The sequence below is a fragment of the Vidua macroura genome, chromosome 11, assembly GCF_024509145.1.
Source record: "Vidua macroura isolate BioBank_ID:100142 chromosome 11, ASM2450914v1, whole genome shotgun sequence".
In the NCBI taxonomy this organism is placed as follows: Eukaryota; Metazoa; Chordata; class Aves; order Passeriformes; family Viduidae; genus Vidua; species Vidua macroura.
Window position 1 is genome coordinate 19,806,625 of NC_071581.1, and position 8,843 is coordinate 19,815,467.

The window sequence follows — 8,843 nt, forward strand, 5'->3', positions numbered from 1 at the left end:
CCAAATCCATCTCATGCCCCAGTCAACCTCGCACATCAGGCTGCTGAACGGGAGCTCTCTGTCCCTTCAGAACTCTCTGAACACAAACTGGGGGTGTCTTCTCCTCCTTTCCCTTGGAAGAGTGGAAGGGCAGATCTGCCTGTGGGTTCAAATACTGAATTTCAGGCCTATCTATGATTTGTGTTGGTCGGTCATGCTTAGAACGTGAAAAGTGTTCTGTTTAATGAGAAAGTGGACTCTGCTTCCATTCCAGCTCCCGAAGCCCTGATTCCATCTGGACCACATTTCCCTCACAAAGAACCTTTCAAAAGCAAAGAATTTCAAAAATCACTGCTATGAGTGGTCTGAGAATCTACACAGTAAAGAAGTCCCCAAACGATCTGTCCTCATTGCAGATTTGTTTGTTAGCTTGAATTTCTTGCTCCAGAAATGGGTCAGTATTCACACACATACAAAAAGATCTTTTGTCTTCCCAAGTATGTGTGAATTTTGTGGAATTCTTTTAGGATGCAGAAAAGCATATCTTTATTTTCAACATCTGACATGCCAGAAACAGTTGCTTTGAAAACATCCTCGCCTCTAACGTGGTTTTCATTAGGAGAATGTACTCCCAAATCAGCGCCAGTTTTCAGGAAGCAATCCAGTGTGTTCTTGCCTTGACATCTGTTGGTATAAATAATGTAGTAACATGTGAATTTGGAAGAATTATTTGTGTATATTTGAGAAGAGTTGTAACTGGGTGGCAATTCTGACAACCTGCTCGTACAGGCAGAGCTGCACTCAGTTCAAATACTGAAGCCAGCAAAAAGGAGCACTGTGATTATTGCTGGATCACTCTTGAAGATAAGATTTACACACTGCAACCAAATAAAAAGTGACAGACTGGCACGGAAGTGTCACCAGGAGCAACCTTGGGAACAGTTAAGCCTGGAAAGGAAGTTTACAGTGAAAGCTGTTTTGTTGTTTGTTGGGATTTACATTTCCAATCAAAACTCCAAGAGGATTTTGGCCTGTGTGGGGTGTTTGCAAGCTGGTGAAAGCAGAATGGGGACTTGCTGCTCCACTAGGCAGATTTTAAACTCACCAAAAAATATCCTTGTGGAACGGAAAGCTGAGAGCTGTGCACTGGTATTAGGGATAGTTGCATTACCAGGGCAATATTTAATTGGCAGTTGCCCTAACTGGACTCTTCTGAGCTTAATTTGACATTTGTTCATTATCATTTTGCACAGGATTTGCCATGCAGAGTAACCAGTGAGCACCTCCTCCCCTGCCCTGCTGTGCTGCCCAAGGGATGGGTAAGTAACTCTCATTCTTTCTGCAGACAGAAATCGACTTGCTGGGAGCACTTTAAAGCCTTGAATAGAAAAGTCAAAAAATCTAGCAAACATTTCACTGCTTTTACTTCAGTTTTTGAGCACTGTGCCCTCCTGCCTTGAGTGAAGTGTCCTAGTTATGGTGTCTGGAGCAGGAGTGTAGCAAGAACCCCACACCAGCTCTACAGACACTGGAGTGGCTGCTCTGGTTTGTGCCTCTGTTAAGTGAAGGATTTGTTATTTCTTGCTGTTTATCCTGTTCAGAGACTTTCAGTTTTTGTTCATGTGCTCAGAGGAGCACTCAGTGATGTGCAGGCAGATTCTGAGCTGTTTGTCTGGGGTGCCAGGAGGGCAGAGCTGGGGCCACTGAGCAGTTCCATACCTTGTTTTAATCTGTCACAGCTCTTTCCCAGCACATCTTGCAGACTCTTTTCTACATTTCGGTCCCACATGCACTAAAATTGAAATTTCTTGGTTTCTTGCCTGGTTTACGTTTAAGGGGATGACCTTGTGCTGGTTTATTTTAATACATCAGTTCTAAAATACTTTTTCCACTGGAAGACTCCAGCTTTTCTGGCTGTGCTGAAAGTAGCATTTGGTATAAGCCATAAACCCTACTTCAGACAATTTAATCTATTCAAAATGAGGCTGAAAAGGAAGAAGAGCACTACAGTAAACAAAGGCTTGTGTGTCCTTGTTTAAGGCTGAGAATCCCATGGCTCTGAGAGATGAGTTTTGCCTTTGGAGCCCTCTAACACTTTAAGACAGTTTTTATTCCAGCTGTTTTTATTCCAGCTCCAGTCTGGAGCAGAGCTGCCTCACTTTCTGGTTTGCCACTGAAAATGCACCTGAGCTCTGTGAAAATGCACTTTGAATCATCTCTTGTGTTGTTGTACCTGAGACAGGGAAGATGCTTAAAGTTCATACAGGAGCTGAGATCAAATCTAATAATCTGTGCACTGCAGACAATTGTATTTCCCATTTGCTAAATCCAGTTGTTGGTGTTTCATTCACCCATCTACTGAGGAGAGTTCTTGCTTTGCCTTGTAGTAAAAAAGTGAATCAGTCAATTGTTTTATTTCTTCCAGAGGTTAATCACCTTCCCTTACAAAATGTTTGTGTCTACATTGATGTTGCAGTTAATCTGTCTTCAGCCTTTTCCCACTGGTTCTTGGTCTGTCCTGCTGTGCTCAGCTGCAAGACACCAGTTCAGTAAAATTCATCTTCTCTCCTCACACCCAGCCTGGGTCCCAATTACACCCTGGTGTCCCACCCCAGCAGGGTTTAATTGGGTAAAACTGTAAGTTGAATCTCCTCTACATCCCAGGTCAGTGATTCTCAGAATATTCCACCCCATTCACTGCAATTAAATCAGCAGCCAGGGCAAAAAGTGCTCAATTTATGACTGACTCCTCTGTGCAGCCATGTAATAATCCTCAGATAAACTGATCATGAGATTGTACTGCTTAAAGCCAGTGTTTATCTTTCCAAGCACTTAAGGCATTAAGTGTCAGCATGAGAGGAGAACGAAATGTTGGCAGAGAGTTTTTGGAAACAAACATCAACTGGAATATTAAGAGGCTTGATGCAAGGAACAGATTTATGGTTTCATCTGACAGGTTTGAGCTCTTAAATAAGGGAGAAAAAAAAAATAAATGTTGTAGCATATCTGATTTACAGCTCTGATGTCAGATAAGCTGACTGCTCTGTACAGATCACAACTGAGATTCCCTATCAAATCACCCCATAGCTGTATCCACATTAACCCAGTGAGAATCCAGAAGTGGGATTGTCCAGAAACTTTGTGTTTTAGAAGGAAGATACAGCCAGATGCAAAATGCTTCCTGGAAAACAGCTTAAAAAGGGAGGAAAGTGCTGATTTCTGACTTAAAAACTAATTTTGTGATTCAAACCAAAAAGTTTTTCATCAACCTTGTCATTCCAACTGAATTAAAAGTATTAGGGGGAAAAAAGGCAAATAATTCTCAAACAGAATATGGTATCTGGTGACAGCCAGCACATGGATATGGAAAACAGCTGCTTCTCTGGGTAGTGCAGGGAATATCGACACATAGATATGGGCACTGCAACCCTCCCACTGCAAATTAGACAAGAGTCACTTTGCATCTAGAAAAGAGAACAGTGCTTCTCTTACTCTTACGAGGTGTTTCTAATAGCCCACAGAATAATTTGTGACTTTGTAATAAGAATCTGTTTTAGGACCAAGAGTTACGGTTCTTGTCTGAGAAAAATACTGGGAATTTTTGCATAAAACTTTAGGGACTTTTGCAGGATTCGTGCTCTCAAGAATTGTAACAGCTTTTAGTTTTATCTTGGTTTGGAGCTCAGCAAAATTAAAACACTGACATTTGAAGTTAAATACACTTCTGGTGCTCTTATGGTAACACACCCTTCACTGCTACATTCAAGAAGAGAGCTGAAAATTCACACTTGGCCGCAGCACACTTTAAATCTTGTCTGAGCCCTGTATTCCCTAGTCAGATTTCATCTAACTTTCCTCACATGGAACTTTTCTTGGCTCGTAGTAACCCAGAAATCCCGGTGAGAAGTTCACACCTTTGCTTGGGGCTGATCTCAGCACAGCTCCTTTGCTCTCACAGTCTCACCCTGCTGAGGACACCCCTGAGACCTCTTGGATTCCTGATTTTGGCAAAACACTTCTTCCCACGAAAACCGACGTCGGGATTAACTTCAGTGGGACAACATTCAGCTCTTATTATTTTTAAATCATGTCACTAATATACTTATTGGAGCCTTGCCCTGGTGTAATAAAACCACGTTTAAATTGCTGAAGGGCTCAGCTGCTGCCTCCAACAGCTGCATGCCTGTAATTTGCCAGTAGGATCTATTACATCCTGATTGCAGTTTCTTTGGAGAGATAGGCCAAAATTACAAGGCCAAAATGTGGCTAATCATGATAAAGGAGATATGTCTATTCATCTTATTCATCTCCCGCCTGCATTTAATATTTGCACAGCAGATGCTGTTTGTTCCCTTCAGCTTCATTTCCATGGAAATTCTGAAGAAGTCATAAGGTTAATGAAAAACTTTATTGAAGATTTTGATGGTGGAGAGAGGGAGAAAGGTGAAATATCTTAGAAGGTTTCTCTTTGTTTCCCAGCCTAGATAAACTTACACAAATCAACCAGCCCTTGAAAGACAAGCAAAGTGAGCTACTCCAGGCCAGAAACAGATGTCTGGGAAAGATGAAGAGAACAGAGATGAAGGCCTGAGAGGGCTGTGAATGTCATTTACTGCCCTCCTTCCCACCAAGCCATACACAGGCTGCAGTTAAACCTCTCTGCTGTTTTGGCTCACTGGGCCATAAAGCCAAGCCTGAGATCACAGAATCCCAGACTGGACTGGAATTAAAGCTCATCCAGTTCCACCCCTGCCATGGGCAGCAACACCTTCCACTGTCCCAGGGTGCTCCGTGCCCTGTCCAGCCTGGTCTGGGACACTCCCAGGGATCCAGGGGCAGCTGAGGGCTGCAGTAACACACACATTGCACCCTTACAGACCAGAGAGTGCCCAAAAGTGTGTGAGCAGGGAGCAGAGGAGATCTCGCTTGACAGCTCAGTAAGAGATGCATTCCCCTTCCACAAGCCCTTGGTTCCAGTCTGGGGAAATCTGTGGGACATCCCCAGCTCCTGCTTCCAGCTCCTGTCTCCAGTTCCTGCTTCCACCTCCTGCTTCCAGCTCCTGCTTCCACCTCCTGCTTCCAGCTCCTGTTTCCAGTTCCTGTCTCCAGTTCCTGCCTCCAGTTCCTGCCTCCAGTTCCTGCTTCCAGCTCCTGTCTCCAGTTCCTGCTTCCAGTTCCTGTTTCCACCTTCTGCTTCCAGCTCCTGCTTCCACCTCCTGCTTCCAGCTCCTGCTTCCACCTCCTGTTTCCAGTTCCTGTCTCCAGTTCTTGCCTCCAGTTCCTGCTTCCAGCTCCTGTTTCCAGTTCCTGTTTCCAGCTCCTGCTTCCACCTCCTGCTTCCACCTCCTGCTTCCAGCTCCCCCTGCTCTGTTGGAGCTGCAGTGCCAGCTGTGAGCAGATGAGTGGATCCGGGCAAAGGAACAAGTCTGGAGCTGAGCTTACAGCCCATGCCCTAATTGAGCTGAGCTTACAGCCCGTGCCCTGACTAAGCTGAGTTTAGAGCCCATGCCTTGACTAAGCTGAGCTTAGAGCCTTTGTCCTGACTGAGCTGAGTTTACACCTTGCAACCACGAGTGGTGGAGCACTGAACTGAGCTGAACTGAGGCAAATTCTAATTTATGTCATGCTCCTGTGATACACCAAGCGTGAGATCCCAAACACACCACAAATAATTGATCTTAAGCTTTTGCTCTTCGTGTCCCAGCCTTTCTTCTGCTCCATTTTGGCCAGTTGTTTCTTGCATTATTTATTATAAGCCAGTCCCATCCCGTAACTCCCCAAATATCCCACGTGTCCCTTCTCCTCTCTCCAGACCCCTCTCCTTGGTGCCCTGTTGCTAAACCACTGCACCACCTCGAGCTGGAGAGATTAGATCCCCCCGGGATGCCCACGGCAGAGCCTCCTTAAAGCCCAGGCTAATCTGGCATTACACACCCTTGGGAACAGCAGGCTGTGAAACCCCGGCGGTTTCCAGGGGCCAGCGCTGCCTGCCTCAGCTATTTTCTCATCTCCAAAGGCCTCCTTCCTCCTCCAAGTGGGAATTTGCTGCTCACGTGTTGCAGGCTGCTCTGACTCACTGCAGCCTGGTTTCCTCCACGCTCCAAGCATGACTTTACCCCTGGGTACCAAACCTTTCCCTGCCTGAGGTCTGTCCTGGTGTCCTAAACATGTCCTGGGGTGTCCCCCACTCACCCCTTCCCTTCCCACCCATCTGCCTGCCCTGCACAGAACCCTCCAGTCAGGGCAGAACCCCCCAGTCAGGGCACAGAACCCCCCAGTCAGGGCACAGAACCCCCCCAGTCAGGTCAGAACCCCCCAGTCAGGTCTGGTTGGAAGGAACTCATCTGCTGCATGACTCTGTATTCATCAAGATTTTTGGAGGCTGTTTCACTCGACTCTGTTGCTTCCTCCCTGCTAAATTTGGATTCTGCTTCGGATCTGCCACACTCCTAATGGGGAGGGACAGCAAATCCTTTGGAGATGCCAAATATATACAGCAGCCATTGATCCATTGCCATCTGCTCCTGGCCAGACACAGTCCCCAGAGCCCTGCTGGCACTGCTGACACTGTCCCAGCCCCGGGTCCCCACACAGGGCACAGCCCCACTGAGCCACAACACGAGGGACACCACAGAACACAGCCCTCGAGCCTCAGCGGGTCCTTGGAGCCTGAGGAAAGGGCTGATAAGGCAAAGCCAGGCTTTGAATGCTAAATGGACAAAAACCAGGGCACCTGACTCTAGAAAAAATGCCTTAAAAATGAAGAAAGGGGAATGCCTGTCTCATGTGGTCGCTAGCATCAATGCCAGGACACAGCATTGCTGTGCCAAGGGGAGGAGTGCACTCACCCAGAGCCTGAATTCCCTGGAAAACACAGGCTGCTATTCCTGCTCCACTTCCATGGGGAAAGGCGCTTCCTGAACACAGATGTTGTGCTCCAGGAGGAATATTAGTGCAGTCTGGTTTATAGCCATAAGTAAAAATACAATTTTCAGGAGGAATTTCTTCCTGAAAGGATTCTCAGGCATTGGAAGTGGTGGAGTCGCCATGCCAGGAATTGTTCAATAAACAGCTGGAGATGGCACTCAGTGCTCTGGTTTAGGTAACATGGTATTGTTGGGCCAAAGGTTGGATTGATGATCTTGGAAATCTTTTCCAACCTGAATGATTCTGTGATTCCAATCTCCCTGAAACGCTCTGGGAACTCCTGATGAGCAGTGTCACAGCAAAAATAGGCATTATTAATTCCTTCTTTGTCTCCACCACTCTGGGTGAAAATACAACCCCCAGCAGAGTCCCTGATGCCTCAGATCAGAGCAGCCACTCACAGACACTCAGCTCCCCTGAGTGAGGGTCTCAGAACAGAGACAAATTCCAATTTGTTTTGTGCTCTTGTGATATGCCAAGCGTGAGATCCCAAACACAGCACAAATAATTGATCTCAAGCTTTTGCTCTTCATATCCCAGTCTTTCTGCTGCTCCATCTTTGCCAGTTGTTTCTTGCATTATTAATTGTAAGCACAGAAGGAGAATGCCTGCAAACACTGTGGGGTAAATACTTTTCCAGCCAAGTGGGTGCAGACCCCAGAGATGAGTTTTAGGCTGTAGGACAGATTGTGAGTTATGCCAGGCTTGTGCAGCCCCTGGACCAACTGAGCTGCTCCTACCACCAGTGTAAGGGTTTGATATAACACCAGTAAAGTCACTCTCCTGAGGGAAATGCAAACCACTCCTAACACTGAAGTATAATCAGCATTCTACAAACAATTTAATGGCTAATTCACATTACTCCTCAGGAATGGGAAGTAAAGAGAAAATGAAGCATTTAATTCTGAGAAAATGAAGCATTTAATTCTGGAAACACATTTTTGCCCCAAACACTCCCAGGCATTCCCCCTGGGATATGCATTCATCAGCTTGGGCTGGGTGTGTTTCCAGGACATTCTTTGTGACCAAGATAATCTCCTGTTTGACTGAGGCTTTGACAAGCAGGGACTTGATTAACTTGGCTCTTGCAGTGCTGCCAGAGGGACAGGACTGTACAAACAAGAGCTCCCTGGTGGGTTTTCAGCACTGACCCACTGAGGCCAGAGGCAGAGCAGCAGCAGTGCTCCCGTGCATCTCACCCCAGCTTTTCCCCACAAAGTTCTTCATAGCATCACCAGGGTGGTGTCTCTACATAGCCTGCCCTAAAAGATGAAATTGGGGTTGGAAAAAACCCAACCCCACTGATTCTTTGCTATTACTCTCATTCATTAAGCTACTTTTTTTTTTTTCCCCACAAGGATTTATCCTCATATTACAAATCCGTAATTCCTTCTCATTTTTCTCAGGCGTTACCATTGCGATGCCTGCAAACTTGATATTCCTGTGCTCATCATGAGGGTCCATGTGCCTGTACACCACAGAGGTTATTCAAAGAGGGAATATGGGATTTTTCATGTTCTAAGAACTGGATTAAGGATAGCAAAGCAACCAGAACCAGGGTGATGCCTCCTCTTCCTCCATCCCTGGACCCAGCTTGCCAAAGGCAACACAAGTGCTCCATCCCTCTTGCTGAGATGCCTTTGAAGGCTGAGAAAGCTAATTTGCCTCTGCTGAGCCCTTTCTTGAGCCCCCACCACAGCTGGTGCTGATGAATTTCTTGTGATGGTGCTGCCAGGCTTCAAAACCAGGCAGAGATTTGTGCCACAGGGTGTCAAATTAAAGTTTATCGTGGTCACTGAACCAGTAAGGCAAAGCCTCAGAGCATCACAAGCTCTCTGCAAAGCTCCTTCCCATTAGTTATGCCTGTCCCTGCTGTCAGTCCTGTAAAAAATAACCATTTCCCTTCTTTCAGGACAAGGTTTAGGAAGTCCTGTCCA